Source organism: Pogoniulus pusillus, chromosome Z, assembly GCF_015220805.1.
Source record: "Pogoniulus pusillus isolate bPogPus1 chromosome Z, bPogPus1.pri, whole genome shotgun sequence".
Lineage (NCBI taxonomy): Eukaryota > Metazoa > Chordata > Aves > Piciformes > Lybiidae > Pogoniulus > Pogoniulus pusillus.
This window is the reverse complement of record NC_087309.1, coordinates 55,198,727-55,221,320: the sequence shown is the minus strand read 5'-3', so window position 1 is coordinate 55,221,320 and position 22,594 is coordinate 55,198,727. Positions and strand designations below refer to the sequence as shown.

Here is a 22,594-nt window from a genome sequence, read left to right as displayed (position 1 = left end):
AGTATAATGGCTCCTTTGGCCACAGAGATTCACCATCAAAATGGCATTTGCAAAACTGACGATATTAGGTGAAAGCAGGGCTTGCTCAGCCTTATTTGGGCAAGACACCAACAAGTACCTAAACACCTGTAGGTGTTTATCACTTTGGGAGGAGACAGAAAGGGATCTGGGGGTGCTGATTGATACCCACCTGAACATGAGCCAGCAGTGTGCCCAGGTGGCCAAGAGAGCCAGTGGCATCCTGGCTTGCATCAGGAATGGTGTGGCCAGCAGGAGCAGGGAGGTCATTCTGCCCCTGTACTCTCCACTGGTTAGACCACACCTTGAGTCCTGTGTTCAGTTCTGGGCCCCCCAGTTTAGGAGGGACATTGAAATGCTTGAGCGTGTCCAGAGAAGGGCAACAAGGCTGGTGAGAGGCCTTGAGCACAGCCCTACGAGGAGAGGCTGAGGGAGCTGGGATTGTTTAGCCTGGAGAAGAGGAGGCTCAGGGGTGACCTTATTGCTGTCTACAACTACCTGAGGGGTGGTTGTGGCCAGGGGGAGGTTGCTCTCTTCTCTCAGGTGGCCAGCGCCAGAACGAGAGGACACAGCCTCAGGCTGTGCCAGGGGAGATTTAGGCTTGAGGTGAGGAGAAAGTTCTTCACTGAGAGAGTCATTGGACACTGGAATGGGCTGCCTGGGGAGGTGGTGGAGTCGCCGTCCCTGGGGCTGTTCAAGGCAGGATTGGACGAGGCACTTGGTGCCATGGTCTAGCCTTGATCTCTGTGGTAAAGGGTTGGACTTGATGATCTGTGAGGTCTCTTCCAACCTTATTGATACTGTGATATTGTGGTACTGTGATAATGGCCCAAGCCTTTGTTTTCCTCCCATTCTTGCTTCCCTCATCAGTAGAAGAGTGAGGCAATCCAGGACATCAAATAGGCTTGTTAGCCTTCCAGGACAAATACACAACTCAACAGAAGCTTCTACCCAAATGTTAATGAAAAGAAGCTTTTCACAGAGGATTTTCTCTCCATTTTCTCTGCCCTGCATAAATCAAAAGTCTTCTCCAGCCTTCTCTTATTTACTCACATTGTTGCTACTTTATATCTTCACCTTCTCCCTTCACTTCTCTTTATCTTTAGCTTATCCCCTCACAGGACCACAGATCAGAGGACCACAGGATGTTAGGGATGGGAAGAGACCCAAGGAGGTCATCGAGTCCAACTCCCCCTGCCAGAGCAGAACAGCACTATCTAACACACATCACAGAGGAACACATCCAGACAGGCCTTGAAAGTCTCCAGAGAAGGAGACTCCACAACCTCTCTGGGAAGCCTGTTCCAGTGCTCTGTGACCCTTACAGTAAAGAAGTTTCCTATTGTGTTGAGGCAGAACCTCTTTTGCTGCAACTTACACCCATTGCTCCTTGTCCTATCACAGGGAGCAAGTGAGCAGAGCCTGTCGCCCCCCTTCTGTTCAGCCTTCAGACACTTATAAACATTTACCAAATCCCCTCTCAGTCTTCTTTCCTCCAGACTAAACAGCCCCAGGCCCCTCAGCCTCTCCTGATAAGCCATGCCCTCCAGTCTCCTCATCATCTTCGTAGCCCTCTGCTGGACTCTCTCCAGCAGATTCCTGTCCCTGTTAAACTGAGGAGCCCAAACCCATACTCAATATGAGGTCTCAGCAGGGCAGAGGAGAGGGGGAGGAGAACCTCCCTTGATCTGCTGGACACACTCTTTCCTATACACCCCAGGATCCCATTGGCCTTCTTGGCCACAAGGACACATTGCTGTGCCATGGTTAACTTGTTAGGCACCAGGACCCCCACTGAAGTTTTTTTCATTAAATGAAATTCATGACAGTGACATCTTTGCAAAGGTCAATTTTTCTTCCCAATAGTCTGATATTAAGAGTATTTTAATATTTTTTTTTTCTAATAAACTTATTGATTACTCACTAATGTACATTAATCAGAGTATTTTTGCTAATACACTGTCTCCAAAGTACGGTCTATACCATCTCTGCCTTTTTATGTTTTTCAAAGTAAGACTGGGTCATTTCTTTATTCTGTAAACTGGATCTCTGGAAATTTGCCATTATTTTAGAGAAGAGCAGTTTTTTAAAAAATTAAACAGGGATTACATGCTCTTTTGGGTGCATTGGAAATGATGTCTTTTCCAAAAAATGTCATAAAAGCATTTCCAGAAGTAAAAAGAAAAAAGGGAGATGAGAAGCGAGCGCGGTGGGGATGTGTGGAGGGTGTGTGGAGTGAGGATGTGAAGTTCTTTCAGAAAGGAGAAAAGAAAATTCCCTTGTTTTGCTAATGATAAATGGATAGCCAAAATTACTGTCTTTATAGCTTCTCTTTGCTAACCCATTCATTTCCATTCTCATAACTTTACTTTCTAAGATTGTTAAATATTATGTAATTTCAATTGCTTTAATTTAGTGGCTTATGAAACTTTTCAGAAGCAGAAAAACAAAACTGGAACAAGGAGAAAAAGTGAAGCAGGGAAAAGCCCTTTTCTTTGTTGCTTATTTTCTTTATTGCAAGTACTTGCAGGGAAAATTATGTCCTGCTTGTACAGTACATAGTATAATGCCAACCCATCTTTACTTGGTCAATAGGCAGTATATGCAGAAACACAATAAGCTTCCTTCGTCTGAAAAGTGGAGAACTTGTCTGTGGCTGAGCTAGGAGGCTGGCAAGAGTCCACAGAGTAGTCACATAGTACTCATTGAAATTCACTGTCACCACTGTGGTATTTAATTAGCTGGCTTGCTGGAAGCTGGTTGCAGAAAAATTAGAATAAAATTCTAAAAGCAAGCAAGCAAGAAACAGAAGAGCAGAGCCAGAGAGGCTTCATTGATTCAGACAGAAGACAGGGTCAGTGTTTTTTCCATGAGCACATTTCAGTGGACTAGATTACAGAATGTGAATGGAGAAATAATTCTTCTTGAACTGGTGCACACAACTCCAAGTCTTTTAGGGTATCTTTCTGTTTTCTGATATCGTGTGCAAATCACATTATGATTATGTGTCTAAATAACACGGATACGCTACCCTGTTAAAACAACTGAACCTCGTTTTCACCAATGGCTGGCGCAAGAGTTAAAATGTGTTAGATGAGATACCCCTATTAATTTCTCTAGGCTTAAATGCATAATATATTCTAGAAGTCAAAAATGTGTTATGCTGGAAGCATCTTGATGTAAATACTAAGCATTTAGATTGAAAGTGCCAAGATTATATTCTCTTTAATAACTGGCATCTTAAAGAAACTTTGCATAATGGTGTTCTTGAGGAATAAGTTAGGCTGATTTCAGTTTAATGACACACTTTGAATGATCATAGAGGTTTATTTCACAGACTCATATACCTATGAAACTCTTAGGAGCTTCTAAGAAGGAAGGTTGTGTTATTCCCTGGAGAAGTCTGTGACTTCTTAAGCATTTCCTAAATACTTATCTTTTGCTTTGTTGGGAGAGTGTGCCTCTCAGCTCATTTGTGTGTTTTACACATTACTGAGATGTTTAGATATGCTAGCCCACATTCAGTTAATTTTGCTCTTACTTGTGTCTGATCTAAGTTATTTTCCTGGCTGTGACCTTAACTCTGAATTCTCTAAGTTTTTAGTGTACGTTTTGTGAGTAACACCGCTTAAAAGTTTGAGCCTTCAGTTACTCAAATGTATCATTTACATTTGACTGATGATACTTATTTAGAATTTCATATCTTCAGCCCTGTGATTCAGTATGTGTAATTGTTTGTCAGATACTGTGCCCAGGTATCAAATTCTGGATCATGTAATTTCGATAATTTCAAAAGTAGCAACTATTAGTATGATTTACCAAGATTTCTTTGTCCTTAGGTTTTAATCGGTTTAATTAAAACTGACAAGTAGCCCAACAATTTCTGAGTAAGGCAGGGAAATTTATGCAGTGAAACAGTGAAATAACTGAATACATACTCATAGTAAAGAGCAGGGCTGTTATCACTTCCATTCTACTTGTGTTAGATGCTCTAAAAGCTGAACTGTTTACAAGAGCATCTGCTTGTGTCTAGGCAGTAGCATAGTAACGTGTGCTCTCTTGAGGGTAATTGGAGTATTTTAATGAGATAAAATAGATTATAGGCTGTGAAAAGAAAACAGTGGTCATGTCTACTTTACTCATAGGTTCACTGAGATGCATAAAAGCAAGAACACAAATATAGATGAGACAGTGTGTGTCTCTGTTGGAGTGTGTATTTCCCTTCTGCTTGGCTCTGTTTAATCCTTCTCCTTCTAACTGCCCTTGCTAAACTCATGTTGCACATAAGGCATAATCTGGGATAAGGCAGAGGTGTGGAAAGAAGGTGGAAGGGTGATTGGGAGCCCCTCCTGGGGACTCTGATTTCTGGGAAGTGTGTTGTGTTTCTATATTACTTTTAACTTGTATATTTCTATATACAGTTGTACGTATTTGTAATGTACTGTAAATACCTGCTTGTATATTGTGCTAAGCTGTGAACACAAAGCTTCATTCCTTAGCTTCCAGCTGTCTGACTCTAGTGTGGGTGTTTTCATAAGAGGGGGAGGGCGGGTAACTCCCAAGCCATCACATAATGTGGAACCAATGCGTAAAGGTTAGTCATTGGTATCCTGATGGCATCACTTTTCATTACTGGCTTCAGTGTACCTAAATACACCAACATGCCAAATCTTTAAAAGGTACCAGTCAGTATGCTTAAGACCTCTCATTTGGTTGTGTTAACCTCAGAATCTTGCCTGTTATGTTTGACTTCGTCATTACAATTTAGTGTTTGTAAATCCAAAAGGTATGGACTACAGAGCTGAAGTAATATTTTTTTTCTTTTTTTTGATGAAAGTAGTGGTAAACAATGATAACCAAAAGTTGTTCACTGAGAAAGAATGCCTAGCTATGGTATAATCACTCACTGATGGGGAAAAAAAAGACACAAAAATAAAATTGACACTTAGATTGCTACAGTATTCCATATATAATGGACAGTGACCTTACGTTAAATGAGCCTACTAATACGTTTTTAGAGGCTGCATATGCCCAGATGATTGGTTATTCCCATTGGAATGGGCTGCCCAGGGAGGTGGTGGAGGCACCGTCCCTGGAGGTGTTCAAGAAGAGACTGGATGAGACACTTGGTGCCATGGTCTGGTTGATTGGCTAGGGCTGGGTGCTAGGTTGGACTGGATGATCTTGGAGGTCTCTTCCAACCTGGTTGATTCTGTGATTCTATGATTTATTGTTTTAATAGTGACTAACATGATCAAGATTTATAAGATTGCCACTGCATATTGAAATTCTGTACTTCCAGTTTATTCTTCGCTGTAAGCTGATGAGAGCAGAAGTATGAAATCACAAAAATTCCTTATAAACTTGCAATACTTCCTATTTAATCAGGAAGTTAAAGTCAGCAAATGGAGGAACTAGAAAGGCATGTGCCTTATATTCTATCAAATAACCAATGATAGTGTTTAAACTCTTAATGAAAGGCAAAAATGTTATTTTTTCATGTTACCTTTACAATGTTCTCCATGTATACAGAGTATAAGAAAACCAAAATTCAATGTGACTTTGCTGGTTCCAGAGGACAGCAAGAGAGAGGAGGGCTCGAAACGATGCACAGGATATAAAGTGGAAGTACAGAATTTCAATATGTAGGTGGCAGTCTGATAAATCTTGATTATGTTAATCACTGTAAGACTATTTTGAAGGGGAAAAGGAGAATGAGATGTCGATACTGTAAGACACAACTGGAAGTCACATAAAAATATTGTTAGTGTGTATTTTTTTGTTTATATAGAAATTAGTGTGTTAGTCTACCACATGTACTGTTTAGGAAGGGAGGGTGCTAGAACAGCAGAGGTCAGCAGGCACTGTGATTACTGAGCTGGACAGGAGGACAGGTTGAATCCTAACCATGCAGAAGTCACAGGCAGTGCTCCTTCATTGTGGCCTGGATATCAAGCCTGCCACTTCTTCCAGTTCTGTATGAGGAAATGATGTCCTGTTAGCAGCAATATTCAAAGTACTCCTAAATTTGAGTATGTGACTCTTGTTTGTACTCAACTTCAAAAGTTGAAGACTTGCTTTTTAAAACTCCAGGATGCTTATGACTGAGAGGAAACAAGTCATGAGCCTCTCTGAAAAAAAGTGTTTGGGAGATATTTCAAGTTGTGTAGTCAAAATAACTAATAGCTGTGCTCTGCCGTAGCTCATTTTGCTACCTGTAAAACAAGTGGTAAAGTTTTGTCATGAAGTGCACAAATTTTACAGCTGGCAGCCACCAAGTTGTCCACATGTATTACTTGTATAACTTAATGCAGAGTTGTTCCTTGTGATAGCAGAAGTTTAACTTGGCTTTAACATAAAATGTTTCCAAGTCGTGCAAACACATTCAGCTGAACTATCACAGCTTACACAGCAGAAACAACATACAAACCTGGGATCATCCCTGTTCATGCCTAGATAGTGGAGTTAGAGGAGAGCATCCTTGCAGATGTTTCACTGCATTGCTGATGTCAGGATCCAGCCTTGAGTGAGGTGAAGTTTCTGTGCTGATGTATTTTTTAAAACTCTACTTTGTATTTAGAAAGTGAAGGCTTAGTAATTTGTGTTGGAATCTGTGGAGTAGTTTTACAGTTTCTTTAGAAGCAACATTTGTAGGCTTCTCATCTTCCCTCATTTTTGTTCCTTTTCCATAGAATCACAGAATCACAGAACCATAGAACCATAGAATCATCCAGCCTTTTCTTGAACACCTCCAGGGACAGTGCCTCTACCACCTCCCTGGGCAGCCCATTCCAATGCCAGTCACTCTCTCTGGCAAGAACTTCCTCCTGACATCCAGCCTATACTTTCCCCCGGCACAACTTGAGACTGTGTCCCCTTGTTCTGTTGCTGGTTGTCTAGTAGAAGAGACCAACTCTCCCACCATAGGTAGGGACACCTCCCACTAGAACAGGTCACTCAAGGCCTCATACAGCCTGGCCTTGAACACCTCCAGGGAGGGAGCATCCACAATTTCCCTGGGCAACCTGTGCCAGTGTTTCACCACCGTCACTGTAAAGAATCCTTTCCTAACATCTAGTTTAAATCTCTCCTTTTCCAGTTTAAACCTGTTACCTCTCATCCTGTCACTACAAGACCTTGCAAATAGTTCCTCCCCAGCGTTCCTGTAGACCCCTTCAGATACTGGAAGGCTACTACAAGCCTCCTTGAAGCCTTCTCTTCTCCAGTCTGAAGAGCCCCAACTCTTATAGCCTGTCCTCCTAACAGAGCTGCTGCAGCCCTCTGAGCATCTTTGTGGCCCTTGTCTAGACTCAATGCAACAGTTCAATGTCTTCCTTGTGTTGGGGGGCTCCAGAACTGCACACAGTACTCCAGATGGGGTCTGATGAGAGCAGAGTAAAGGGGGATAATCCCCTCCCTTGCCCTGCTGGCCATGCTTCTCTTGATGCAGCCCAGGACACAGTTGCTGTCTGGGCTGCACATGCACACTGTTGGCTCACATTGTGTTTTTCATCAACCCAGACCCCAAGGTCTTTTTGCTCAGAGCTGCTCTCCACCCATTCACCACCCAGACTGTATCTGTGCTTGGGATTGCACCGACCCAGGTGCAGGACCTTACACTTGGCCTTGTTGAATGTCATGATGTTGGCCTGGGCCCACTTCTCCAGCTGGTCCAGTCCCTCTGGATGGATCCCTGCCCTCTAGCAAGTTGACTGTGCCACACAGCTTGGTGTCATCTGCAAACTCAGTGAGGGTGCACTCGATTCCTCTGTCCATATCACTGACAAAGATGTTAAACAGCAGTGGTGCCAGCACTGACTCCTGAGGAATGCCACTTGTCACTGGTCTCCAGGTGGACATTATGCTATTGATCACAACTTTCTGCACGCCACCATCCATCCAATTCTTTATCCAGTGAGTGCTCCACCCATCAAATCCATGTTTTTCCAGTTTGGTGACCAAGACTTCTTAGGCTATCAGGTAGTGATAGGACTAGGGGGAATGGAGCAAAGCTGGAGGTGGGGAGATTCAGACTGAATGTGAGGAGGAAGTTCTTCACCTTGAGAGTAGTGAGAGCCTGGAATGGGTTCCCCAAGAAGGTTGTTGAGGCCCTAGGAGGGCTTTAAGGCCAGGCTGGACAAGGCTCTGGCCATCCTGATCCAGGGTAAGGTGTCCCTGCCCATGGAAGAGGGGTGGAACTAGATGATCCTTGTGGTCTCTTCCAGCTCTGACTGATTCTATGATCCTGTGTGGGATGGAGTTAGGTCTTAGTCAAATGCCTAACTCAGGTCCAGGTAGATGATGTCAGTTGCCCTTCCCTTATCCACTGTTGCTGTGACTTCATCATAAAAAGCCACTACATTTGTCAGGCATGATTTGCCTTTGGTGAAGCCATTTCTGGTTACCATCAACCACTTCTGCTTTGTCTTCCATTTGCCTTAGCAGAGACTTCAGGAGGGTCTGCTCTGTGATCTTGCCAGGCACAGAGGTGAGACTGACTGCTCTGTAGTTCCTGGGGTCATCTTTTTTTCCCTTCTTGAAGATGGGTGTTATGTTTGCCCTTTTTCAGTCAGCAGTAACTTCACCAGTCTGCCATGACCTTTCAAATATGAGGGACAGTGGTTTAGCAACTTTGTCTGCCAGCTCCCTCGGGACCCATGGGTAGATCTCATCAGGCCCCATGGACTTGTGCGTGTTCAGCTTCCTTAGGTGCTCATGAACATGATCTTCAATTATAGTGGGCAGATCTTCATTGATAGAAACATTAGCTGTCATTTTCAGATACCTGTGGGTGAAAATGTAAATTTACATCCACCAAAAAGTTGATGGATAGGTCTTCTGACCATGTAATTTGCCTGATACAGCTCCGAATGACCAGCTATTGAAAAGCATGCAACTACAAAATACCAAGGAAAGCATTTGTGTTAACTGAGCATACAAGTACGAACAAGTCTCGGGAGGGGGGGGTGGGGGTGTGGGGTGTGGAATATTGCTGCTCAGATATAGTCAGAGATACTGTTTTTCAGACAGTGGAATGGCATAAAACAAAGCCTTACCCAGTAGCTGCTTTTTATCAGGACTTAGTCTTCCTATGTTTTGCTGACTTTGGAAATCATCTAAGAACACAGATTTTTCCCTAATCATGTGCATATGTGATTAGCTATCTCACTTAAATATTAATGATATAAACTAACCTGCCTGACATCGCCTGTAGAGGAAGGAGTTCAGTAACGTCATCACATCTATCAGCAGTTTTGGTGTAGCAAGTCATTAGACATCACTGAGCAGTTACATTTGGAGTCATCTTTGGCTGATGTCAGTGTAGATCTGTTGCGGAGAGCAGGAATTAATATGTGGCCGAGTCAGGAATTTATCAAAAATAGTTATTTTTTATTTTCCCAAAAACTCACCCCCACAACTATATATACAAAGATTAATTTAGTTTAATAGGCAGATTCAGTTGCATGAGAATTAACCTACAAGGATACCATCAATAATCTGACCATATTGGAAGTCAGAAGTTGGAAAAGGCCTCAGCTATTAATTAATAGCGGTTTCTTACTAAATTAAGCTAAGCCAAATAACTCACTCAGGCTGACTGGTGTGGTCTGTCTTCCTCCTCCAGCGGCTGCAGATGAATCGTTAAGGGTCGTTAAGGGTCGTTAGGCACACAAAGGTGTTAATAGGAAAGCGAATCCTTGGTCTCTCTGCAGTCCAGGCACAGGGGAGTGTGTGAGCTCAGGCAGACACATACGTCCAGGCACAGGCAAACTCCAAAGTGGGAACCCCAAAGGTGGGAAGACCCCCAATATTTATAACCTTCGCTAGACAAAGGGCAGAGTTACCGCACCTTAGGCGTGAAAGCGCACGGCCAATCCCAGCCTGGCTCCAGCGCGGGAACTCACGGGGCAGTCCCCGCCCCCTTCACGGAGCAGTCCTCCCCCCCTTCACAGCTGCAGGGCAGGTGAGAGGGGGAAGGGAAACCAGGTGGCTTTTCCCCTTTCCCCCCCGAAGTCCGGGCAGGAGAGGAATTTAGGGGTACAGGACTCCAGGACAAGATCAGACACCTTGTTTCTTGAATTCGGTATGTCAGTCAGCTGAGAGCATTTGAATATGAGCATAAAGAACATTAACTCTGAAGTATACTTTTCATTCAAAGTAATGATCTGCTGTTTTATGCTTGTGTGTTTGAAGGTGACAAAGAAAGACAGTGGCATCCTGGCTTGTGTTAGAAATGCTGTGTCCAGCAGTAGGGAGGTGATGGTCCTCTTGTACGCAGCTCTAGTGATGCTGCATCTTGAGTACTGTGTTCAGTTTTGGGCACTGCAATACAAGAGGGATGTGGAGGTGCTGGAAGAAGTGTAGAGGATGGCAATGAAGCGGGTAAAGGGCCTGGAGAATAAATCTTATGAGTGCCTCGGAGGGAGTTTGTCTGGGTTTGGGGGAATGAAATACGAAGGCGAATTGGAAAGAATTTAAAGATTTAATATTATATATGCTAGGAATCCCCCTTCCCCAAACTTATTTATAACTACCCCACGTAAGTTCTTTGTAAGCGGTTTGCGAGATTATTATTACAGAATGTTTAACAAATTAGGAATTTAGCAAAGGTTTGAAAAGAATTTAGGAAGAGAGTCTGTGGCATGAAAGAGTTCCACTGGAAGGCTTTGAGAGATTATTCTGGTTCAGATCGAGTTTCTCAGTTACTCACTGGCCATAGTCAATTCAAATATCGCGGCTTGGAACAGTTCAGGGATTATTAGAGTGCACTGGCCGAGGCTCCGTGGGTAAGGGCCAAGCTGGGTGCTGGGTCTGGAAGCTGGCCACACGCGGATCGAAGCGCTGATGAGTCAGCTGTGTAACCGTGCCGTGCCAAGCTGTGCGATCAGTACAATGCGAGTGCCGTGTGTGTGTGTGTGTGTGAGTGCGAGAGCGAGAGCAAGAGCAAGTGCAAGAGCAAGTACTTTATTAAGGTAATGCAGCGTCTTTTAGAGTGTTCAGAAGAAGGTGTATCCAGCCAGACTTGGACTGACACAAGTGAACAATACAGATTGGCTCAAAGTTATGTGTAAGGCACAGATAGGCTATTTTTTACCAAAACAACCTGTGGTACCACCCCAGGGGCTGGCAAGGGCCAGCCCCCAGCAGGTGTGCGTAGGGTGCTCACAGTGTCTTCGACTCAAGGTCCTTTTGCCATAACAACGGCTCATGTTTACAGCTTATGCCCCTCTAGGGGAGAAATCTTCCCACAGCTAAGAACAGCAGTTGGGACAGCAGCTGTAGTCATGCAGGCAGATGGGAGCAATGTTTTGACTCCTCGATTGATGGTCTTTGAGCCACAATTCTGTCCAAATAAGAGCTTTGCAGCCCTCCACCACAATGAGGAGCAACTGAAGGAGTTGGAGCTGTTTAGTTTGAAAAAGAGGAGGCTGAGAGGAGATTTCATTGCTCTCTACAGCTACATGAAAGGACAGTGTGAAGAGGTTGGTGCTGGTCTATTCCCGCATAAAATCAGTGATAGAACAAGAGGGAATGGCCTCAAGCTATGACTGGGTAGGTTTAAACTGGACATTAGAAAAAAAAAAATTCACAGAAAGAGTGGTCAAGCATTGGTGTAGACTGCCCAGAGAGAAGGTTGAGTCACCAGCCTTGGATGTGCCTAAGGGTTATTTGCATGTGGTGCTTGGATGTATGTTTTAGGGTGAACCTTGCAGAGTAAGTTATTGGTTGGACTTGGTGAACCTGAGGATCGTTTCCAACCTGAATGTTTCTCTGATTCTGTGATAGTGTCTCTAATTACAAACTTTTCACCGAGGTTTTTAACTGCTTTGCAGTACAAGCCTCCACTAAATGAGCTGATAATCATGGAATCAAAGAATCATAGAATCATAGAATCAACCAGGTTGGAAGAGACCTCCAACATCATCCAGTCCAACCTAGCACCCAGCCCTATCCAGTCAACCAGACCATGGCACTGAGTGCCTCATCCAGGCTTTTCTTGAAGACCCCCAGGGACGGTGCCTCCACCACCTCCCTGGGCAGCCCATTCCAATTGGAAATCACTCTCTCTGTGAAGAACTTCTTCCTAACATCCAGCCTATACCTACCCTGGCACAACTTGAGACTGTGTCCCCTTGTTCTATTGCTGGTTGCCTGGGAGAAAAGGCCACCCCCCACCTGGCTACAATGCCCCTTCAGGTAGTTGTAGACAGTAATAAGATCACCCCTGAGCCTCCGCTTCTCCAGGCTAAACAGGCCCCAGCTCCCTCAACCTCTCCTCATAGGGTTTGTGCTCCAGGCCCCTCACCAGCTTCGTTGCCCTTCTCTGGACACGTTCCAGCACCTCAACATCTCTCTTGAATTGAGGGGCCCAGAACTGGACACAGTACTCAAGGTGTGGCCTGACCAGTGCTGAGTACAGGGGAAGAATAACCTCCCATGTCCTACTGACCACACTGTTCCTGATGCAGGCCAGGATGCCATTGGCTCTCTTGGCCACCTGGGCACACTGCTGGCTCATCTTCAGCTTACTGTCTATCAGTACTCCCAGATACTGATAATAATGCTAAAAGAAAAGCAGATTTGGATACAGTTTTTCTTATGTAGCCAGAACTGACTATACAATGAAAGCTTACTTTGATGCACATACTGAGTAAGCACATCCTTTTATTTTTCATATATATACACTTGCACATTCCTGTAGCACATTGTGTTCTCAGGTGTGTTTGGTTATAATGGAATATTAAGTAATATTTAAGTGTATTTTTTCTTATTTGATTCTCAGTGTTGCTGCACTTGTGCATGTATTTATATTTAATGAAAATAAATGCAAAATGCCACTGCTTTCATATACAACTTTTTATTTTATCCACATAAATATCTCACTGGTGCATAAAAGAGAGCAGCAGGGACTTACTCATGTCTTCATACTGATCCTAAGCTTTTCCTTTGAGCCTTCTTTCTCTGAATCTTTTTGGATTGGATGGATTTGGATTTGTGAATGGATACAGAAGCTGTGTTTTATTACCTAAAATTATTCATATTCTTGTGTGGACAGCACAAATACTTATAAATATCCAGATAAAAGCTTGCTTCCCTGTGTACTCATGCACTGCACTTTGAAATCAGCTTATTACAAATATTTGTGCTAAAACATACTGACTTCCAGAATGTTCAGACTGGACAGAAGTACAATTTATACTTGACTAGAAATAATACTTTTAACCCAGAATCAGAGAATCAGAGAATCAATCAGGGTTGGACGGGACCACAAGGATCATCCAGTTCCAACCCCCCTGCCAATGGGCAGGGACACCCTACCCTAGATCAGGCTGACCACAGCCTCATCCAGCCTGGCCTTAAATATCTTCAGGGACAGGGCCTCAACTACCTCCCTGGGCAGCCCATTCCAGGCTCTCACCACTCTCATGGTGAAGAACTTCCTCCTCACATCCAGTCTGAACCTACCCACCTCCAGCTTTGCTCCATTCCCCCTAGTCCTGTCACTACCTGATATCCTAAAAAGTCCTTCCCCAGCTTTTTTGTAGGCCCCCTTCAGATACTGAAAGGCTGCAAGAAGATCACCTCAGAGCCTCCACCTCTCCAGACTGAACAGCCCCAACTCCTTCAGTCTGTCCTCACAGCAGAGCTGCTCCAGAACTCTGATCACCCTTGTGGGCCTCCTCTGCACATGCTCCACCACATCCACATCCTTCTTGTAATGGAGGCTCCAGAACTGGATGCAGTACTCCAGGTGGGGTCTCACCAGAGCGGAGCAGAGGATGAGAATCACCTCCCTGGACCTGCTGGCCACACTTCTGCTGCAGCCCAGGCTCTGGTTGACCCTCCGCAAAGCAAGTGCACACTGCTGGCTCATGTTGAGCTTCTCATCCACCAGCACCCCTAAGTCCCTCTCCTCAGGGCTGCTCTCCAGCCACTCACTGCCCAGCCTGGATTTGTGCTTGGGTTTGCTTTCGACCCAGATGCAGGACCTTGCCCTTGGTCTTGTTGAACCTCATGAGGTTGGCTTGTGCCCACCTCTGCAGCTTGTCCACATGCCTCCAGATGACCTCCCTGCCCTCCAGCATGTCTGCTGCACCGCACAGCTTGGTGTCATCAGCAGACTTGCTGAGGGTGCACTCAGTGCACTCACCTCACTCCCTATATGTAACTGTACTGCCCTCTCATTCACAACACTGCTGATGTGGTCAGCTTCTGTTCATTCAGAGATTTATAAAGCATCAATTTCTTATAGTGGCCAGATCCACCTACCAAGTAAGGGGATGGATTTATAGAAATTAAGTTTCAAACTGAAGAATTCTTTATCCCCATACAAACAGGGAAAAAAAAAAGAGTGCTTCCATATTGCAGAATGTTAATTAGTTAATGGCAAACTGAACTTGAAACTTAAACTTGGGTAGTCTAGTTTGGAGTTTACTGACTGGTCCACTGTAAGAGGCAGTGTTTTCACTGCTGTTCTTCCTCTCTCCCTGTGCATTCATAAGTCATGGGTCCTAGATTTCTGATTAAAATTATGACAGTTGCCGTTGTAAGGTAAATTATGCTTATTTTGGTAAGAATCTGCATTTAGTGGGTGTAGGTCTTTATTTTACAGAGAATAATCAGAGAATCCTATAATAGATTGGGTTGTGAGAGATCTTAAAGTTATCCAGTACCAGCACCACTGTCATAGGCAGGAGTACTTTCCTCTAGGTCAGGCATCTTTGCAGGAGAGTTTATATGCACTTAGCTGTTTGTGTGCTTTAGGCTACTAGTGGACAATCATTTGAAAGATAAGTTTTAAGCTCCATGGATTTAAACTAGGAATACTGGTTTAGGATATTTACTGGGCCTATCCAAACACATTGACTCTAAAAACTTCATGTGCATCACGTGAGAGCAATGATTTGTCTGTCTGTCTGTAGACACTGATAATTAAGTGAAACAAAAGGAAAAAAAATCAAATTCTTTCACATTTCTCTGCCCATACCAACAACATTTAACGTCAATGCTATTTTGTGGAATAAAAGAGCACTATGTGTTTCTTTCTCTGCTCCTGCTTTCTCTTTCTATTATTGTTTCACCCATGCCTGATTTTAACAACAAATGCTAGCCAAAGAACTTGCACATTTTCAAAAGCCTTTGTTTGTGATGCTTGGCAAGTTGCAATGTTTGGCAGTTCCCCAATGCCACAATGACCATTGCCATTATTTATTTTTCTGCCAATGAATGTACTTGCCTTTTTGTAAAATCCTATCCTAAATATAAATCAAAAAGCAAGCTCCAAATAATTACATGGCTTCTTAAGCATATTGTTTCAGTTGTGGCTGCTCTCTGTGTCCAGGGGGAAGGCTTAGAGAAAGCTAGGAACAGCTTAAGATTCACATGCAATCTTGGCTTCAAATACAGGGCTTTGTTAATGTTGAATTTGTTTTCTTGCTGAAAGGAGAGTAAAAAAAAAATGCTTTCTTGTCACCAGAGATTAAACATTGAATGACATCATTAGGACTTAACAAAATCCTGAGATCTTGTGCAGCACTAATCTCCATTTCTTTGTTCTTTGTTCCTCTTCCTTCTTTTTGCTTTTGTACATGGGAACAGTGGTGTTCAAAGTTGCTGTTCCAGGTCCGGGTCTTTTACCCAGTATGCAATGCCAAATGACACATAATGTTATTTGGTTTATGCCAGTTCTGCATAGAAATGGGTGCTAAGTGCTGGCACCCCAGTTGAAATTCATGACAGGTATTTATACAATGAAATCACAGAACCACAGAATTATTGAGGCTAGAATAGACCTCTGAGATTACCAAGACAGGTTTATGATCCAGCACCACCATATTGACAAGACCATGCCACCAAGTGCCACATTCAGTCTTTCCTTAAACACCTCCAAGGATTGTGACTCCACCTGGGCAGTCCATTCCAGCATCTAATTACCCCTTCCATGAGGAAGTGCTTCCTAACATCCAATCTGAACCTACTCTAGTGCAGCTTCAGGCCATGCCCTCTTGTCACAAGTAGTCTGGGAGAGGAGACTGACCACCACCTTGCTATGACTTCCCTTCAGGTAGTTGCAGAGTGTGATAAGGTCCCCTGTGAGGCTACTCTTCTCCAGGCTAAACAACCCCAGCCTCTCCTCATAAGACTTTCCCTTCCAGTCCCTCCTTCAGACCTGCTCCAGCACCTCGATATCTTGCTTGAAGAGAGAGTCTCCAGAACTGCACACAATCCTAAATGTAAGACCTCACTAGTGCTGAGTACAGGGCAAAACTACATCTCTAGTCCTGCTGGCCACACTGTGCCTGATACAGGCCAAGGTGCCATTTGCTTTCCATGGCACCTGGGCACACTGCTGGCTCATGTCCAGATGGCTGTCAACCAGCACTTCCAGGTCCCTCTCTACTAGGCTGCTCTCCAGCCACTCATAGATCAGTCTGTAGTACTGCATGGGGTTATTGTGGCCAGAGTGTAGGACCCTGCACTTGGCCTTGTTAAACCTCATATTGCTGGCCTCAGCCCATCAACCCAGCCAGTCCAGGTTTCTCTTAAGTGTCTTTCTACCTTCCAGCAGATTGACATTTCTCCCCCCTGAACTTGATGTCATCTGCCAATTTATTGATGGTAGACTCAATTCCTTCGTTGGAGTCATCAATAAAGATATAATTGAATAGAACTGGATCCAGTACAGATCCCTGAGGGACACCACTGGTAACAGAACATTAACTGGGTGCCACACCATTCACAACCACCCTCTGTACCTGATCATCCAGTGAAGGGTGAACCTGTCAAAGCCACAGGTTCCCAGCTTTTCCAGGAGGATGCTGTGGGAGACTGTGTCAAAGGCTTTCCTAAAGTCCAGGTAGACCACATCAACAGTCTTCTCCTTGTCTACCAAGTGAGTCACCATATTAGCTAAGCCTCATGTCAGTGCCCACTAACTAGCCATTGATCAGTTTCTTTATTGCATCATCTTAACGACCTAAAAAGAAGTTGTAGTCAGGTGGGAGATCAGGCTCTTCTCCAAGGCAACTAGTGACAGGACAAGAGGCCGTGGTCTGAAGCTGTGCCAGGGGAGGTTTAGGTTGGATATATTAGAAAGCACTTCCTCATGGAAAGAGTGATTAGGCACTGGAATGCACTGCCCAGGGAGGTGGTGGAGTCACCATCCCCAGAGGCCTTTAAGAAAAGATTGGATGTGGCATTTGGTTTAGCTGATGTCATTTATTTTTGCAAGTTTATTATCCTGTCAAGTACCCTAGAGCCACTGATGGCATGAGGCTAATTCCAAGTTACCCCATTAAACTGAATACAGCTGCAACCAAGAGCAGATCAAAATCAGTTTATTAATTATATGTCATCAAAAGAATGTAGTGATAAGGATAATTGGAAGGGATTAACACTACTATAAGACTTGCATCCTGTGCCTTCAGTAAGTCAAATTCGAGGTGTATGCAAATGTTTCTGGAACAAATTTTGCCAAAGTGTATCAAGCATGGACTGATACTAAATACTTTGTGGGTAGTATTGCATCAGATTAAGAGTTTGCCACTGACCTGAATCAGATGTCACATGTGTGGTCAAGCGTATACTCTGAGGACTGTGCAGTAATGATCTGCTGGATTGCACTCAGAGCGCACCGCTGCCAGCTGCTGTGTCTGAGCAGCCTTCCAAAAAGGTAGTCTGGATCAGCTGTTAACTTCTTTCATAGAATTTTGTTTCATAGTAAGTAACTTGCATAATCTCTTTTTGGCTAACAATAAAAAACAACCCAAAACTTTGTCATCATCACCATTGCGGGTCACGTTTGAGTATTCTTTCACTTCAGCTGTTTGAGGCTTTTTTCACTTACTTTACAAAATGATTAGTAGTGTCATTTAGCTGGTACTCTTTCTACCTCTCACAAGGGCAGAAGGCCAGACTGTGGCATACCGTCAGGACACTTGGTGGGCTCTGATCAGTCGTTTACTTTCTTGTAATGCAAAGGCCTGTTTAGTTTGACACTTGTGTTGCTGTCAGAGGCAATGAGGGTCAGCAGTTGTGGTGACAAATTAGTTTTGACAAGCTTAATGACCCCAGTGGAGAGAAGTCTGCAGCCTTGATAGCAACTTCAGAATAATTGGTTAGCTCAGCCAAACAAGAAACATGTTTAAATCCCAAGTTCTCTCTGGCAGACCAATTATGCCATTCAACAAAGGAGGTGGAAGGTTGCCTTCAGCATCTATAGCCATAATGGGCTGGACTGTATTTCAATCAACTCAGTTTTGTTTGCTGGGACATCAGGACACTGAAGGAAACAAGTGAGCCTTTCAAACAGTGTTTGCACTAGAAATTGAAGCAGAAATCAGAAGGAAATATTTGTAAGAATTCTGTAGAACTTATTGAAAACAGTGGCTTGCACTATTTCAGGTAAGTGTGTGTGTGTGTGTGTGTGTGTAGTGTATGCTGAATTAGCTAAATGCAAAAAAACCTCCACTTTACTCAGATTTTAAATAGGTGTTCAGACTGTGGGAGAAAGCAATCAAAACCAAGTAATAAAGCAATGCAAGCAGCAGAGGAACAGCTGGCATTCACCCAGTGGACAGAGAATGTTTAATGTTTGATCTGTATTTTGTTTTCTTAAAGAGCTTATAATCACTATAGAAGCATAGCCTTAACATCAGGATCTTATAATATATGTTGCTTTTGGAATTACAGTGTATGCTGTTGATAAGCATCAAAGGGTCACTGCTAGCAGGGCTAGCAAAGACAATTAAATGTGGAGTCTTCTTGTGAGCCAACATTAGTGGAGGGGAAGAAAAGTGCGTAGCACCGTCTTCTTACCATTAATACCATCATTGCAGTAATCCTTCCTCATTGCTGGACTCTGATTGCCCTATCATTACCCACGAGAATAAAAATAAATGAATTAAGTGCTCACTTTTTCTTCAAGTGGTCATTTTTTAAGGGAAGAAATAGAAGTTGATGTTGTGGGACACCCAGATCTTCTACTGAACCCTCTTTAAGTCTGAAACTTGAGTGATGTTCAAAGACAAACCACTCCAATTTGAATAGATAGGATGAAAAGGGAAGACCAGCATACAGATGTCACAACTGTTTTATGCAGTGCTGCTGGTGTAGCAGTAAGTGTGCAGTCCATCAGGATCCATTCTAAGATCACCCATTCACTTACTTTTCTCAGCTCTTTCAGATCTCTGAAACCACACCAGTTTTCCTCTCACTCATCATTCCCTCTTCCCACAACTCTAGCAGAGAAGTTCTTATCTGAAGATAATCAGGGCTCTGTGCAAGACTGTCGAATAACAAATGCCTGTCAAATTTACCAAGATGCCTTAAAATATAATGCAAATACCAGATTTGCTCACCCTGCTTTTGGGCATCTGCACAGCTAAATGTTGACCTTTTCAGTGGAGGAAAGTTATTTCAAAGTAGTTTCCGCTGGTTTTGTGGCACACATCAATGTAGACTTCTAGCCCTAAACTTGATTAAGGCCCAAATCCAGGCTCAGAGTTAGTTTTCTGTTTCCGTTAGGTCATGTAATCTTCATCTGTTAATTTTGACTTAGTCTTTGTGTTGTGTGCTTACCTGTGTTTTTGTCATCTGGCTTTGTCTTAATGGTACAGATCATTAAAATTAAGCTTTTAGTGTCAGTTAAAAAAATCATACACAGTAGTTTTGCAAAGACAGCTGTAATTTCTGTTGTAGTTTCTCTAAGACTTCTTTTCACAGAGGGGAAATATTCATTTCAAGGACTATTGAATGCTGTAATGATTCACAGTGAATGAGGTAACTGTTGAGTTGCCAAGGGGAAATGCATACTAAGAAGAAAGCCATGTCCACCCAGGAGAGGAGAACAAAAAAACACCCTTAACTTCCTGCACAAACATGTAGCAGGTGGTGTGTTCTAAGGGTAGTTATTTACTGAGGTTTTGTTTGTTTGTTTGTTTGTTTGTTTGTTTGTTTTTGGTGGGTTTTGTCTGTTTGGGGTTTGGGGGTTTTGGGTTTCTTTTTTGGGTGAAACTCCAAGCTTATTATCCTTGCCCTCAGAAAATTGCTCATCACCTACTTGTGCCTCTGAACCTGCAGATGTTACCTGTGGAGTTTTGTTCTTTATGGCCATTCCCCGCCCATAAACAGCTAGATACAGTCATTAACATATTATAATCTAAAACGTCCTCTAGGTATTCAATAATCAATTGTGATGTCAGGCAGAGAACTTAAATGAAATTGTTGTAATTCACTCACTGAACAAACATTTCAGTTGAGGGAAGGTGTATCATCTTCAGTATACCTTGCTTGCCAGTTTTATTTTCCTTCCTGTCACTGTTTCAGGAATGGCATTCTTCTGCCTTGCATGTTCTAGACTGGCTTCTCTCGTCCGAGCCTTGGTGTGCTAGTTTGAAGCAGGCTAGAATGTTTTGGTGAGAAGGCCTAGATTACAGGCTGTGGAAGGAAAACAATGGTGATGTCTACTTCCCTCATAGGCCTGCTGAGATGTACAGGAACAAGAAATAAAAACATGAGATAATCACTCTCCCTTGGGCTGCTGGCTGAGCTGCATCTTTCTAACCTCACTCTCCATTTTGGACTAATCCACTTTGCTTCCTAACCCCCTGGCCGAACCTCCATTCTTCCTTTGGGACTGGGGTAAGCTTGAGGGGGGTAGGGGGAAGGTGAAGGGGTGGTTGAGAGCCCCTCCTGGGGACTCAGGTTTTGGGGAGGGGAGTTGTGTTTCTGTATTACCTTTTACCTTGTATATAACTGTATATACTGTAAATAGCTGCTTGTATATTGTGCTAGCTGTAAATAAATGGCTTAATTTATATTTCCAGAGACAGCTGAGTCTAGTCTGGGTGATTCTCAAAGGTGATGGGGGGAAGGAACACCCAAACCATCACACTTGGATTTATTGCTAATCTGTTCTGTTTCTGTTAAGTTTGTAAACCCTTCAAGGTTTCCCTTGAAAGTTACATCTGTGGCATGATAACAAAATTATAAGGTTCATCAGGCATTATGATTAACACCCTACATTTATTAATGAATTCCTCCATTTACTCTTTCTTATCCTTGCTTTATAGTGGTCACTTAAGGTTTATCATTGCTTAAATCCCAGTTGCATGGTGAGAACCGTTCATGTATAAAAGGCTCATCCCCTTACATGTTAGGAGAAGGAAATGCATTACTAAATGCATTAGAGGATCTGTGCAATGGAGCAGAAAAAAATATTTTAATCCTAAATTAGTTAGAAATTCTCTTTCTACACCACTGCCACACCACTTTTCCCAGGAGATCGAGGGGTGGAAAAGATTTCAGCACACCTCTAAGCTATGTAGATGTCTTTGCTATTTTAAGCATTGAATGAGGGTTGTAAATGTTGTATGAGCGATTTAACTTGATTAGAAAGATGGGGGATTAAAAAAAAAAAATAATCCATACCACTTTACTTTTATTAACATATTCCTCAATGTTTTGTGTATTAAAGTTTCCATCGAGGAGCCTTTTTTGGTCTCAGCCCTAGGGAACGCTTGTATACGTCCCTCACAGTCCCTTAATCACAGGCCTTTTGTCACAAGGATTTTGTTTGCATAAGGTAGCCACTCAGCAGATAGGTCCAAAAGTCTCTAAATAACTGAAATGAGTTGCAGCTTTTCAAGGGAATTCACATGGGGTTTGCTTTACCTTATTTCCTGGTTTTGGAAATTTGAAGCTTTTTGCACAGTCTGTGGCACAGGAGCAGTAACAACTTTGTGCCCTTCTGCAGAAGCTGTTGCCCACAGAGCTCTTCAGGATAAAAATACTGTCTTCCATCCACAGTTCTGAAAACAGTATGTACCAGCAGCCCTGCTGGGTGTGGTCCAGCTCTATGCCTTTCCTGGTCCCTCAGATCATGTCCTGTGTGCTTAGCCTTTGCTCTAAACCCTGTGTCTTTTTCCTGGTACCCAGACACATTTGTTGATTTAGCTGTGGTCCTTCCTGCTTCCAGAGCAAGTTCATCATATTTGTACTCTGAGATTGTGTTGTTACCTCAGGCATTAGCCTTGATTCTCTGATGACAACTTGAATGGAGCTTGTCCTGACTCCAGCTGTCTAACCTAGGCTCACAGTCCTATTCTGACCAGGGATTGAGTGAAATACGGCCCCGAATGCACTCACAATGTGGTTTCTGCTGGCACCAAATGTTTTCTTCTGCCTGCCATGAGGAATAACTTGAAGAGGCTAGGCTTTCATGAGCACACAGGTTCACAGGTGATGCAGTATGAACTCACTTTCTTGGAACAGAGAGTTCAGCTTTGGTGACATCAGATGTGAGGTCAGAAAGCTGTAAACGCTAACCATTATATGAACACCGTGATACTTCCTTAATATGTCTTTTTTGATGTTGAGGAAGAGGAAGAAGAGCAGCCTTATTTTCTTTTCTTTTGTATGTATTTGTACATATTGGTTCCTTTCACTCGGATACCCTGAACCAAAAGGAGAATAACTTGTGGCTTTCTCTCGCTGCTGTTACTACTGGCGTGGAACCAGCAAAACTCTCTCTTAATCTGACACCAGTCAGGTGATTTTCTATGCCTTTTTCTGC

General features: G+C 43.3%; 1 protein-coding gene across 1 annotated transcript in view; it reads left to right on the top strand.

Annotated features, from left to right (window-relative positions):
- GLIS3 (GLIS family zinc finger 3) overlaps positions 1–22,594 on the top strand; it is a 239,075-nt gene that overhangs the window by 130,146 nt on the left and 86,335 nt on the right. The window lies entirely within an intron of this gene.